Source organism: Theropithecus gelada, chromosome 1 (genome assembly GCF_003255815.1).
Source record: "Theropithecus gelada isolate Dixy chromosome 1, Tgel_1.0, whole genome shotgun sequence".
NCBI lineage: Eukaryota > Metazoa > Chordata > Mammalia > Primates > Cercopithecidae > Theropithecus > Theropithecus gelada.
This window is the reverse complement of record NC_037668.1, coordinates 116,289,709-116,304,765: the sequence shown is the minus strand read 5'-3', so window position 1 is coordinate 116,304,765 and position 15,057 is coordinate 116,289,709.

The window sequence follows — 15,057 nt, the reverse complement described above, 5'->3', positions numbered from 1 at the left end:
ATAGCCCTCCACTTCATTTTTGGGGCATAACATCTTTATAGGACACAGGTAAAGTCCCAATACTAACAGGAGAATGCTTAGGACTCTAACAGGTTTTTGAGAATGTGTCAGTAAGGGCCACTAAATCCAATTTTTCTCTGTCTTCTTTGTGGTCTAGGAGGACAGGCAAGGGTGCAGGTTTTCAAGAATGTGTTGGTGAGGGCCACTAAATCTGACCTTCCTCAGTCCTCCTTGTGGTCTGGGAGGAAAACTATGTTTCTGCTGCTGCGTCAGTGAGCGCAACTATTCCGATCAGCAGGGTCCAGGGACCGTTGTGGGTTCTTGGGCAGGGGGAGAAAGAAAACAAACCAAAACCATGGGCGGTTTTGTCTTCCAGATGAGAAACACTCAGGCATCAACAGACTCACCCTTGAAATGCATCCTAAGCCATTGGGACCAATTTGACCTGCAAACCCTGAAAAAGAGGTGGCTCATTTTTTTTCTGCAGTATGGCCTGGCCCCAATATTCTCTCTCTGATCGGGAAAAATGGCTACCTGAGGGAAGTACAAATTACAATACTATCCTGAAGCTTGACATTTTCTGTAAGAGGGAAGGCAAATGGAGTGAAATACCTTATGTCCAAGCTTTCTTTTCATTGAAGGAGAATACACAACTATGCAAAGCTTGCAATTTACATCCCACAGGAGGACCTCTCAGCTTACCCCCATATGCTAGCCTCCCTATAGCTCCCCTTCCTATTAATGATAAGCCTCCTCTAATCTCCCCTACCCAGAAAGAAATAAGCAAAAAAATCTCCAAAGGACCACAAAAACCCCCGGGCTATCTGTTATGTCCCCTTCAAGCTGTAGGGGGAGGGGAATTTGGCCCAACCCGGGTACCTGTCCCCTTCTCCCTCTCTGATTTAAAGCAGATCAAAGCAGGCCTGGGGAAGTTTTCAGATGATCCTGATAGGTACATAGATATCCTACAGGGTCTAGGGCAAACCTTCAACCTCGCTTGGAGAGATGTCATGCTATTGTTAGATCAAACACTGGCCTTTAATGAAAAGAATGCGGCTTTGGCTGCAGCCCGAGAGTTTGGAGATACCTGGTATCTTAGTCAAGTAAATGATAGAATGACAGCCGAAGAAAGGGACAAATTCCCTCCCAGTCAGCAAGTCAACCCCAGTATGGATCCCCACTGGGGATCCTTGACTCAGATCATGGGGACTGGAGTCGTAAACATCTGTTGACCAGTGTTTTAGAAGGACTAAGGAGAATTAGGAAGAAGCCCATGAATTATTCAAAGATGTCCACCATAACTCAAGGAAAGGAAGAAAATCCTTCTGCCTTCCTTGAGCGATCACAGGAGGCCCTAAGGAAATAGACTCCCCTGTCACCTGAATCACTTGAGGGTCATTTGATTCTAAAAGATATATTTATTACCCAATCAGCCACAGATATTAGGAGAAAGCTCCAAAAGCAAGCCCTGGGCCCTGAACAAAATCTGGAGGCATTATTAAACCTGGCAACCTCAGTGTTCTATAATAGGGACCAAGAGGAACAGGCCCAAAAGGAAAAGTGAGATCAGAGAAAGGCCGCAGCCTTAGTCATGCCCTCCAGACTAACAAACCTTGGTGGTTCAGAGAGGACAGAAAATGGAGCAGGCCAATCACCCTGTAGGGCTTGTTATCAGTGTGGTTTACAAGGACACTTTAAAAAAAGGTTGTCCAGTGAAAAACAAGCTGTCCTCTCATCCATGTCTGCTATGCCAAGGCAATCACTGGAAGGTGCACTGCCCCAGAGGACAAAGGTTCTCTGGGTCAGAAACCCTCAACCAGATGATCCAACAACTGGACTGAGGGTGCCCTGAGCAAGCACTAGCTCATGTCATCACCCTCACTGAGCTCCAGGTACATTGAACCACTGTGGGCCAGGAAATTGACTTCCTCCTGGACACTGGTGTGGCCTTCTCAGTATTAATCTCCTGTCCTGGACGACTGTCCTCAAGGTCCATTACCATCTGTGGAATTCTGGTACAGCCTGTAACCAGGTATTTCTCCCTCCTCCTCAGTTGTAATTGGGAGACCTTTCTCTTTTCACATGCCTTTCTTGTTATGCCTGAAAGTCCCACACCCTTATTAGGGAGGTATATATTAGTCAAAGCTGGAGCTATTATCTACATGAATATGGGGAACAAGTTACCCGTTTGTTGTCCCCTACTTGAGGAGGGAATCAACCCTGAAGTCTGGGCATTGGAAGGACAATTTGGAAGGGCAAAAAATGCCTGCCCAGTCCAAATCAGGCTAAAAGACCCCACCACTTTTCCTTATCAAAGGCAATATACCTTAAGGCCTGAAGCTCATAAAGGATTACAGGATACTGTTAAACATTTAAAAGCTCAAGGCTTAGTAAGGAAATGCAACAGTCCCTGTGACACCCCAATTCTAGGAGTACAAAAACCAAATGGTCAGTGGACACTAGTGCAAGATCTTAGACTCATCAAGAGGCAGTAATTTCTGTATATCCAGTTCTACCCAACCCCTATGCCCTGCTCTGTCAAATACCAGAGGAAGCAGAATGGTTCACTGTTCTGGACCTCAAGGGTGCCTTCTTCTGTATTCCCCTGCACTCTGACTCCCAGTTTCTCTTTGCCTTTGAGAATCGCTCAGACCACACATTCCAACTTACGTGGATGGTCTTGCCCCAGGGGTTTAGGGATAGCCCTCATCTCTCTGGTCAGGCACTGGCTCAAGATCTAGGCCACTTCTCAAGTCCAGGCACTCTGGTCCTTCAAAATGTGGATGATTTCCTTTTGGCTACTAGTTCAGAAGCCTTATGCTAGATCTCTTGAACTTTCTAGCTAATCAAGGGTACAATGCGTGTAGGTCGAAGGCCCAGCTTTGCCCATAGCAGGTCAAATATCTAGGCCTAATCTTAGCCAGAGGGACCAGGGACCTCAGCAAGGAATGAATACAGTCTATACTGGCTTATCCTCACCCTAAGACATTAAAACAGTTATGGGGGTTTCTTGGAATCACTGGCTTTACCAACTATGGATCCCCAGATACAGCTAGATAGCAAGGCCCCTCTATACTCTATCAAGGAGACCCAGAGGGCTAATACTCATCTAGTAGAATGGGAATCAGGAGCAGAAACAGCCTTCAAAACCTTAAAGAAGGCCCTAGTACAAGCTCCAGCTTTAAGCCTTCCCACAGGACAAAACTTCTCTTTATACATCACAGAGAGCAGGGATAGCTCTTGGAGTCCTTACTCAGACTCGTGGGACAACCCCACAACCAGTGGCATACCTAAGTAAGGAAATTGATGTAGTAGTAACAGGCTGGCCTCACTGTTTAAGGATAGTTGCGGCGGTGGCTGTCTTAGTGTCAGAGGCTATCAAAATAATAGAAGGAAGGGATATCACTGTCTGGACTACTCATGATGTAAATGGCATACTAGGTGGCAAAGGAAGTTTATGGATATCAGATAACTGCCTACTTAGATACCAGGTGCTACTCCTTGAGGGACTGTGCTTCAAATATGTACGTGCATGGCCAGCAACCCTGCCACTCTTCTCCCAGAGGATGAGGAACCAATCGAGCGTAACTGCCAACAAATTATAGTTCAGGCTTGTGCCGCCCGAGATGATCTCTTAGAAGTCCCCTTAGCTAATCCTGACCTTAACTTATGTACTGATGGAAGTTCATTTGTGGAGAATGGGATATGAAGGGCAGGTTATGCCATAGTTAGTGATGTAACCATACTTGAAAGTAAGCCTCTTCCCCCAGGGACCAGCTCCCAGTTAGCAGAACTAGTGGCACTTACCTGAGCTTTAGAACTGGGAAAGGGAAGAATAATAAATGTGTATACAGATAGCAAGTATGCTTATCTAATCCTACATGCCCATGCTGCAATATGGAAAGAAAGGGAGTTCCTAACCTCTGGGGGAACCCCCATTAAATATCACAAGGAAATCATGGAGTTATTGCACTCAGTGCAAAAACCCAAGGGGGTGGCAGTCTTACACTGCCAAAGCCATCAAAAAGGGGAAGGAGAGGGGAGAACAGCAGCATAAGCAGCTGGCAGAGACAGGGAAAGACCAGCAGAGAGAAAGAGAGAGACAAAGTCAAAGACAGAAGGAAAGAGAGAAAGAGAGAGAAAGTCAGAGAGAGAGAGAGAGAGAGGAAGAGACAGAGAGAGAAAGAGAGAGAGAGGAAGTCAAAGAGAAGGAGAGAACAAGAGACAGAGAGACAGAAAGTCAAAGAGAGAGATAGAGAGAGGAAGAGACACAAAGTCAAAGAGAGAAAGAAAGAGACAGAGACAAAGAGGGAGTCAGAGAGAGAGAGAGACACAGAAAGTCAAGGAAAGAGAAAGAGACAGGAAGTCAGAGAGAGAGAGAGAGAGAGAGGAAGAAACAGACAAAGGGAGACAGAAGAAGATACAGAAAGTCAAAGAAGGAAGGAGAGGAAGAGACAAAGAGGGAGTCAGAAAGAGAGAAAGAGAGAGACAAAGAAGAAGTCAAAGAGAAAGAGAGATGGAAATAGTAAAGAAAAAACAGTGTACCCTATTCGTTTAAAAGCCAGGGTAAATTTAAAACGTATAATTGATAATTGAAGGTCTTCTCCACAACCCTATAACACTCCAATACCACCTTGTTGTCAGTGTAAACAAGGGCATAGCCCAAAAGCACTAAGGCCACTGACAACACGTAGCCTTCCTATCAAAAATCCTTAACTCATCAGGTTTCCTAACAGGGGATCTAAATCTGAAGGTCCAACCAGACAAAGGAGGAAGTCCCTTCAGGACAGGAGACAGATAGGTCCTCCCAGGTGGGCCTGGGTGATTAAGGAAGAAGACACAATGGGTCTTCAGTAAGTGATAGGGGAACTCTTATAAAAGCAGTTAGGAAAATTGCCTTATAATTGGTTTGCTCAAACATGGGAGTTGTTTGCACTCAGCCAAATCTTAAAGTACTTACAGAATCGGGAAGGAGTCATCTATACCAATTCTAAGTTAATATGGACTGAACAAGGTTTTATTAATAGCAAAGAAAAATTAAAATCCCAAACTTACAAGGTTTTCAACAAAAGTAAAGTTTGCTGAAAGTTAACAGTGTAACATGCATTAGCCTACTACCACACACGGTCAAAGGATTTCTCAAGACAGTTTATAAGAAATAACAAAATCTATCCTTACTCTACAATCTCAAATAGACTCTTTGGCAGCAGTGCCTCTCCAAAACCCCCGAGGCCTAGACCTCCTCACTGCTGAGACAGGAGGACGCTGCACCTTCTTAGGGGAAGAGTGTTGTTTTTACACTAACCAGTCAGGGATAGTACAAGATGCCGCCCGGTGTTTACAGGAAAAGCCTTCTGAAATCAGACAACGCCTTTCGAAATCTTATACCAACCTCTGGAGTTGGGAAACATGGTTTCTCCCCTTTATAGGTCCCATGGCAGCTATCTTGCTGTTACTCACCTTTGGGGCCCTGTATTTTTAACCTTCTTGTCAAATTTGTTTCCTCTAGAATCAAGGCCATCAAGCTACAGATGGTCTTACAAACAGAACCCCAAATGAGTTCAACTAACAACTTCTACCAAGGACCCCTGGACTGACCTGCTGGCCCTTCCACTGGCCTACACTGGAGGACACTACAACTGCAGGGCCCCTTCTTCGCCCCATCCAGCAGGAAGTAGCTAGAGTGGTCATTGGCCAAATTCCCAACAGCAGTTGGGGTGTCCTGTTTAGAGGGCGGATTGAGGGGTGAAGCTGGCTGGTCTTCTGGGTCGGGTGGGGACTTGGAGAACTTTTCTGTCTAGCTAAAGGATTGTAAATGCACCAATCTGCACTCTGTGTCTAGTTAAAGGTTTGTAAACCCATCAATCAGCGCTCTGTGTCTAGCTAATCAAGTGGGGACTTGGAGAACTTTTGTGTCTAGCTAAAGGAGTGTAAACACACCAATCAGCACTCTGTGTCTAACTAAAGGTTTGTAAATGCACTGATGAGCCCCCTGTCAAAACGGATCAATCAGGACTCTGTAAATTGGACCAATCAGCAGGATGTGGGCAGGGCCCAATAAGGGAATAAAAGCAGGCCAGTCAAGCCAGTAGCAGCAACCTGTTCAGGTCCCCTTCCAAACTGTGGAATCTTTGCTCTTTCGCTCTTCTCAATAAATCTGCTACTGCTCACTCTTTGGGTCCACGCTGCCTTTATGAGCTGTAACACTCACCGTGAAGGTCTGCAGCTTCACTCCTGAAGTCAGTGAGACCATGAACCCACTGGGAGGGACGAACAACTCCAGACGGGAGGAACGAACAACTCTGGATGCGCCACCTTTATGAACTGTAACACACCGTGAAGATCTGCAGCTTCACTCCTGAGACCAGCAAGACCACGAACCCACTGTAAGGAACGAACAACTCCAGACGTGCCGCCTTTAAGAGCTGTAACACTCACCGTGAAGGTCTGCAGCTTCACTCCTGAAGTCAGCGAGACCACGCACCCACCAGAAGGAAGAAACTCCAGTCACATCTGAACATCTGAAGGAACAAACTCCAACACACCATTTTTAAGAACTGTAACACTCACTGCGAGGGTCCGTGGCTTCATTCTTGAAGTCAGCGAGACCAAGAACCCACCAATTCTGGACACAATGTGACACAAGCACCCTTTGGCCACTACTACTAGGACTGCACTGGGTCAAACCTGACACCAGCACAGCAATGGATTTCACTCAAAGCCCGCTGTAACCACTACCTGTCTACCACCCAAGTTCCTTCAAGACCTAGGCCTCTGCAATCAGCAAGTGGTGAAGCCAGCCAGATTTGTATCCTTCTCTTCAAGGCAGCATGTTCCCCCAGGCCCCACTTGGGCCCAGGGATGCTTCTAGGAGGTAGGGACTGGAGTTAAAAATCTTAGAAATCTACTTGGTGTTCTATTCTACTGTGCTTGAGCTGGTTCTTAAACCATAAGATGTAATTTTTCCCACTCTTTCCACCCCTTTCCACAGGCAGAGGAGCCTCACTCCATAGCCAGCATCACTAACGTCCCATTGGGAGTACTGCCAGGCTATCACCAATGTTCACTTGATGCCCACAGGCTTTTCAGTCAGCTTGTGGTGAATGCTGCTAGGTCTGGGACTCATTCTTCATGGCAGTTGACTCCCGTTTGGCCCAGGGAAGCTCCAGAAATACCATGTAAGAGCCAAGTACTGAAATCAGGGATCCTAAAAGCCCACTTAATTCTCTGCCCCATTGTGGCCAAGTTGGTACCTAAGGTGGAAGACAAAGCCTCCTTTACTTTTCTCTTTGCTTATATCAAGCAGAAGGTATCCCTCATTGTAGCCACCACAGTTAAGAATATGCTGGGTCACACCTGAAGCCAGCGTGTCTTGCCGTTTCACCCAAGACCCATGACATACTACCTGAATATCACTACTGGTGTTTAGGGCTCAAGGGCTCTTTAGTCAGAAGGTGATGGATCCTGTCAGCACTGGGTCCTTCTCTTCTAGGTAGTGAATTTTCTTCTGGCCCAGGGTGTATCTAGAAATGCTGTCCAGGAGCTAGGGCCTGGAATGGGGGCCTCACAACTCTGGTCAGAGCCATATCCTACTATGGCTGAGCTGGTATCCAATATGCAAGACAAAAGGCTTCTTTACTCTTCCCTCTCCTTGAGCTGAAGGAAATAATCTCTTTTGCAGCCATGAGGTGTGTTGCCTGGGACTGTGGGAGTGGTGGCACAACCACTCACTTAACTTCCCCAGCTGGAGTCTCAATAAGTCACAAGCCCCATTAAGTCCACTGTCTCTGGACCCAGTAGGAGAGTTGCAGTCCTTGTGGTCTAGACTGGCTTTCAAGTTGATTTAGGACCCCATAACACTTCAGCCCTCAGTTTTCCCAGAACTCAAGTTTCAACTACTGCAATGGGTAATTACCCTCTGGCTAGGGCTGATCTGAATGCTTTCGGCATGGGCAGGTGTCAGGTGATTTCAGCATGTTTTGCTTTCCACTGTGACAGAGCAGCACTGAATTCAATGCAGTCTTGTAGTCACTGAGCTCTCCCTCTCCCAACACACAGATCTCTTTGTGCCATGTGTCTGTTGTAGGGGGATGGGAGAGGGGTGGCATTGGCATTTCAAGACTGTATTTTCTGCCCTTTTCATCACTTCTTTCAGTGATACGAAGTTAAAACCAGGTACTACGAGTGCTTACCTGATTTTTGTCTCTTACGATGGTGCTTATGATGGTGGTTTTTGAATTTGATATTCCTATCATTGGCAGGGTGTGTGTGGGGGGGTGGTGCAGGGCTGGGAGGACAATCAGTGGGGCTATCTATTCTACTATCTTACTCTACCCATTTTGTCCGTTACACATTTATGATAGGGCTGTTCTAGTGATGATGAAGTCCCCCAGCTTTTGCCTGTCTGAGAAGGACTGTATTTATCCTCCATTTATGAAGAATAATTTTGACAGGTATAGATGCTGTGGAGAAGATCTTTTTGCATTGTATCTATTTGGGAGTCTTTGAGCCTCCTGTATCTGGATGTCTATGTCTCTTGCTAAACTTGGGAAGTTTTAATCTATTATTTTATTAAATATGTTTTCTAACTTTTTCATTTTCTCTTTGCATTCTGGGACACCAAAAATTTGTATATTGGGTTACTTTATAATATACCATATGTCATAAATGCTTTGCTTATTGTTTTCTATTCATTTTTAAATCTATTTTTTATATCACTGAACTATTTCAAAAGACTTATCATTCTTTCTTCTACTTGATCTAATCTATCGTTGAAGCTTTTACATGAATTTTGTATTTCTTTCAATAAATTCTTTAGTTCCAGAATTTCTATTTGATTCTTTAAAAATACCTGTCTTTTTGTTAAATTACAAATTCGTATCCTGAATTATTTTTCTAATTTGTTTGTATTGTCTTTTAGAATTCTGTTATATCTCACTGAGCTTTAGAACCAATATTTTGAATTTTTTCTGGGATTTCAAAAATTTCTTTTTGATGGAGATCTGTTGCTGAATAATTATTGTGTTCCTTTGGAGGTGTAATTTTTTTTGTTGTTTTGTTTTTTCATGTCCTTACATTGATGTCTGTGAATTTGGTGTAACAATCACTTCTCCCATTTTTAAAAAAAATTTGGTTTCATAGGGGAAGACTTTTTCCTAATGATTTGTCTATGGTGTTAGTAGGGTAGAGTACATTGGTTTTGGCTCTGAGTTGTGCAGTAGCATTTTCTCTGCATTATTTCTTCAACTGTGAATAGCATTAGTGATGTCTATAATTTCCTTGGTGATTTAGGCTATGCTTATTAGTCAAGGTTGTGGTAAAATTTTGATGGGAAGTGGAGTGCCAGGTGGACCTGTCTTCACACCGCATTGCTAGGAATGGTGGACAGATTGTTCCTGTTCTTTGCTCCCAGGCAGCATATACTGGCATTGGTATCAGTGGCTATAGGCAGGCCCATTCTTGGGCTTCTAGGTGGCTTGTTCAGATGCTGTTAGCGGCAGTGGCAGGCTGGGTAGGTGGGAGGGTTTTTAGGCCTCCAGAAAGGCATGTGGCATGGACGATAGCAATAGTAGAGGTGGGGTTACTCTCTGGTTCTGAATGGTGTACATTGGTTTTGGCAGTGGTTTTGATGAGTTGCGCAGGCCAGTCTCCAGGCCCATAGGTGGTGTGTGCAGGTAGGTGCCAGCTATGGTGGTAGTGGCAGGGTGGATAGGCCCAACCTCAGGTACCTGGAAAGAATGCTCAGGTGCCAACAGTTTTGGACTGGGCTGGACAATCTCCAGGTCTCTGGACTACCTGATCTGGCACAGGTGAGGGTGAGCTAGGCTGAGCAGGCTTGTATTCAAGCCCCTTTGTGGTGTATGCCGGCACCTGTCATTGTAGGTAGCAGTGAGGCAGTTCCCAGACCCCCAGCAGAATATTTGGGCTTGGGGCAGCAGAGACTGTGCTCTGGCCTTGCCACTAGGGAGGGCAGACTACCCTCAGTGGTGGCAGCCTGTGCTGCTGAGTGGGAAACATGCACCCCTTTTGTGCCTCAGCCTTGGATATAGCAGCCTCTGCCTTGCTCATGCCTCAGTACCAGTGGTGGCAGTCCATGCTTTGCTTGTGTTTCAGCCCTTGCAGCAGCCTGCACTTTGCTCATGCCTCAGCTGTGGTGCCACTGGGCCCCAGAACAGTGCATAGTCTGTTGTGGGCTGGGCTCTCAAAATAGCACACGGGGCTGCTGCTTAGGACTCAGAAAAGTGTGGGACCCAGTGCAAGCTCCTTCCCTGAGGCAGTGCTGTCATGTAGTCTCCAGACAGCTCTCTGTGTCTTGTCTGTTTCAGGGCCCACAGGGGTCTAAGTGCTCTCCTGTGGCTAGGATTGCAGAGGTCTATGGTGGGAGTGTAGATCACTAGGGGTCTCTCACCATTTCCCAATACTGCAGAGTCTCTCTGGGCTCTTAGCTGATCCTGGCCAAGCAGGCTGCCTCATTTTCCTTTCTTCCTTGCTTTGGGTGTTTCCTGGCACCTTTCTATTCAACTCCAGTGTTCTCTCTTGGCTGATCTATTTGAACTGTAATTACTCACTATTTTAGTTGTTTTTAGTAGAGGAGGTGAGTAAGAGATGCTTGTTTTCAGCCATTTGAAGCTTCTCCCCTATTTTTAGTTTTTTAAGAAACCGCTATCTTTTTTTTTTTTTTTTTTTTTTATAGTGGCTGAATCATTTTACATTCCCATCAACAGTGTGTAAGGGTTCCAATTACTCCACATTCTCTCCAACACTTGTTAGTTTATTTTATTTTTGTGAGTAGCAAATATAAAACCTGAATGCATGTGATGTGGTGTCTCATAGTTTTGATTTGCTTTACTGTTAATGATTAGTCATATCTTCTCGTGTCATTTTTAGCCATTTGTGTATGTTCTTTGGAGAGATGCCTATTGAAGCCCTTTGCCCATTTTTGAATCTAGATGTTTGTTTTTGTTATTACTGAGTTTTAGAAGTTCTCTCTATATTTTGGGTGTTAATTCCTTATCAGACATATGATTTTCAAATATTTTCTCCCATTCTGTGGGTTGCGTTTTTATACTGTTGATAGTATTTTTTGACACTCAAAACATTTTACATTTCATGGAGTTCAATTTATCAATTTTTGTTTTTGTTGTCTATGCCTTTCACATTCAAAGTCATTGCTAAATCCAATGGCATAAAACTTTTGCCCTATCTTTTCTTCTAAAAGTTTTACAGTTTTAGGTTTTACACTTAGGTCTTTAATACATTTTGAGTTAATTTTTGCATATGGTATTGGGTAAGGGTCTAATTTTATTATTTGCAGTGAATATTGAGTTTTCTTAGTACCATTTGCTGAAAAGGCTGGTCTTTCCACATTGAGTGATTTTGACATTATTGTCAAAAATGACTGACTATATATGTAAGGTTTTATTTTTTTTGTTCTCCCTTCTATTCCATTGGTCTATACATCTTTCTTTATGGAGACATTACACTCTTTTGATTACTGTAGTATTGTAGTAAGTTTTAAATCATGAAGTGTGAGTTCTCCAGCTTTATTCTTCTTTTTCAAGATCGTTTTTGCTAATCTGCATCCCTTGAGATTCCAAATGAATTTTGGATTTTTGATATTTGTGCTAAACATCATTGAGATTTTGATGGGTATTGCATTGAATCTGTAGATTACTTTGGTTAGTATTTTAGGCTGTTCTTGCCTTTTAAAAATTACTGAGGCTGGGTAATTTATAAAGAAAAGACATTTAACTGGCTCACAGTTCTGTAGGCTGTACTGGAAGCATGATGCTGGCATCTGCTCAGCTTCTGGGAAGGCCTCAGGAAACTTGCAATCATACTGGAAGATGAAGGGGGAGCAGACACACCATATGGCCAGAGCAGGAGCAAGAGAGAATAGAGAAAGGTGCCACACACCTTTAAAGGACTGGATCTCATGAGAATTCATTCACTATCATGAGGACAGCACCAAAAAAATGATGCTAAACCATTTATTAGAAAACCATCCCCATTATCCAATCACCTTCCACCAAGCCTGATATGGTTTGGCTCTGTATTCCCACTGCAATCTCATCTGGAATTGTAATCCCCACATGTCAAGGGAGGGTTCTGGTGGGAGGTGATTGGATCATGGAAGCAGTTTCCCCCAATTCTGTTCTCGTGATAATTAGTGAGTTCTCATAAGAGCTGACTGTTTTAAAGTGTGGCACTTCTATGCTCTTGCTCCTCCTGCCATCATGTAAGACATGTCTTGCTTCCCCTTTGCCTTCTGCCGTGATTGAAAGTTTCCTGAGGCCTCTCCACCTATGCAGAACTGTGAGTCAATTAATCCTCTTTTGTTTATACATCACCCAGTCTAAGATAGTACCTTTATGGTGATGTGAAATCGGACTAATATAAAGCTTCAACTCTAACACTGGGGATTATGTTTCAACATGAGATATGGGCAGGGATATACATCCAAACTATATCATTTTGTTCCTGGCCTCTCCAAAATCTCATGTCCTTCTCAAATTTCAAAATGCAATCATACTTTCCCAATAATTCCACAAAATCTTAACCCATTCCAGTGTTAACTCAAAAGTCCAGAGTCCAAAGTAGACTTAGACAAGGGAAGTTCCTTCCACTTATCAACCTGTAAAATGAAAATCAAGTTAGTTACCTCCAAGATACCATGGGGGTACAAGCATTGAGTAAACATTCCTATTTCAAAGGGGAGAAATTGGCCAAAATAAAGGCACTACAGGAGCTACACAAGTCCAAAACCCAGCAGGGCAGTCACTAAATCTCAAAGCTCCAAAATAATAACCTTTGACTCCATGTCTCACATCCAGGACACACTGATAGAGGGTGTAGGCTCCTGATATTGGGGCAGGTTGAAGATTCTCTGGGGACCCTCCTTTATCTGCTTCCTGCATCTATCAGTAGTAGTGACATCTTAGCAATATTAATTCTTCCAACCCTTGAACATGAGATGCATTTTCAACTGTCTATTTTAAAATTTATTTTAGCAGTGTTTTATAGTTTTTATCAGGCAAGTCTTTCTCCTCGATTAAATTAATTTCTAAGTATTTTATTATTTTTGATGTTATCATAAATGGAATTTTCCTAATTATTTTAGGTTGTTAATTATTAATGTATAGGAATGCTACTGATTACTGTGCATTGACTTTACATCTTGCTAATTTGATAAGTTCACTTATTAGTTTTAACAGTTTCTTGGTGAGGAATCTTTAGCGTTTTCTACATATAAGATCATATCATGTGCAAATAGAGGTAATTTTACTTTTTTCTATCCAATGTGGATCTTTTTTACTTTTTATTTTTAAATGTTTATATTTTTAATTTCTGTGGCTACACGGTAGGTGTATATAATTATGGGGTACATGAGGTGTTTTCATACAGGCATGCAATATGAAATAAACACATCATAGACAGTGGGATATCCATCTTCTCAAGCATTTATCCTTTGAGTTATAAACAACCCACTTACAATCTTCAAGTTATTTTATAATGTACAACTAAGTTATTATTGATTATAGTTACCCTGTTGTGCTATCAAATAGTAGGTCTTTTTCATTCTTTCTAACTATTTTTTTGTACCCATTAATCACCCCCACCTCCCACTACCAGCTTCCCACTACCCTTTCCAGCCTCTGGTAACCATCTTTCAACTCTCTATGTCCATGAGTCTAATTGCTTTGATTTTTTGATTCCACAAATAAGTTAGAACATGTGATATTTGTTTTTCTGTGTCTGGCATATTTCAGTTAACATAATGATCTTCAGTTTCATCCATGTTGTTGCAAATGACTGTCATTCTTGCTCGTGGCTGAATATTACTCCATTGTGCATATGTGTCACATTTGCTTCATTCATCTGGAAAATAAGGCAAGAAAAAAATAAGATAGAATAGGTGAAAACGGGCATCCTTGTCATGTTCCTGATATTAGAGGAAAAGCTTTCAGTCTTTCACTATTATGAGCTTTCAGACTTTCACTGTTGAGTATGATGTTTACTCTGGGCTTTTACATATATAACTTCTATTATGTTGAAGTAGTTTCTATTCCTAGCTTATTGAGGGTTTTTATCATGAAAGATTGTTGAATTTTGCCAAATGCTTTTTCTGCATTAATTGAGATGATCATATTTTTTTCCCTTCATTCTGTTATCATGGTGTATTACACTGATTGATTTATTAAGTTGAATCATTCTTGCACTCCAGGAATAAATACCACTTGTTCATAGTTTGTAATCTTTCAAATATGTTGCTGAATTCAATTTGCTAGTATTTTGTTGAGAATTTTTGACTCAATGTTCATAAGGGATATCAGTCAGTAGTTTTCTTTTCTTGTTGTGTCTTTGGCATCAGCATCAGAGATCTCATAAAATATTCTCACAGAATTTTGATCTTATAGAATGAACTAGAAAATGTTTTTTCTTCTTCAATTTATTGGAGGAAAAGTTTAACAAGTACTGACATTCTTCTTTAAACGTTTGGTAGAATTCATCAGTGAAGCCATCATGTCCAGGGGTTTTTTGTTGTTGCTTTGTTTGTTTGGGTTGAAATATTTTTGATTCTAATTCAATCTTCTTACCCGTTATAGGTCTATTCAGGTTTTCCATTTCTTTTTTATTTCGCTTCGTAGGTTTTGTCTTTCTACGAATTTTTCATTTTATGTAGATTGTCCAATTTATTAGTGTACAATTTTCATAGCACTCTCTTATTCTTTTAACTTCTGTAGAATCAGTAGTAATGTCTCAACTTTCATTTCTGATTTCATTAAATGGAGTCTTCTCTCTTTTATTCTTAGTGCTTCTAGTTAAACATTTGTCAATTTTGTTGATCTTTTCCAAGAATTGACTTTTGGTTTCATTGATTTTCTTTACTCTTTTTCTATTTCATTTATCTGTACTCTAATATCTATTTTCCTTCATTCTACTACCTTTGAGTTTAGCTTGTTCTTCTTTATATAGCTCTTTAAGTTGTAAAGTTAGGCTGTTGGTTTTAGATTCTTCTTGTTTTTTATTTTTATTTTGTTTTAATTTTTAAAATTT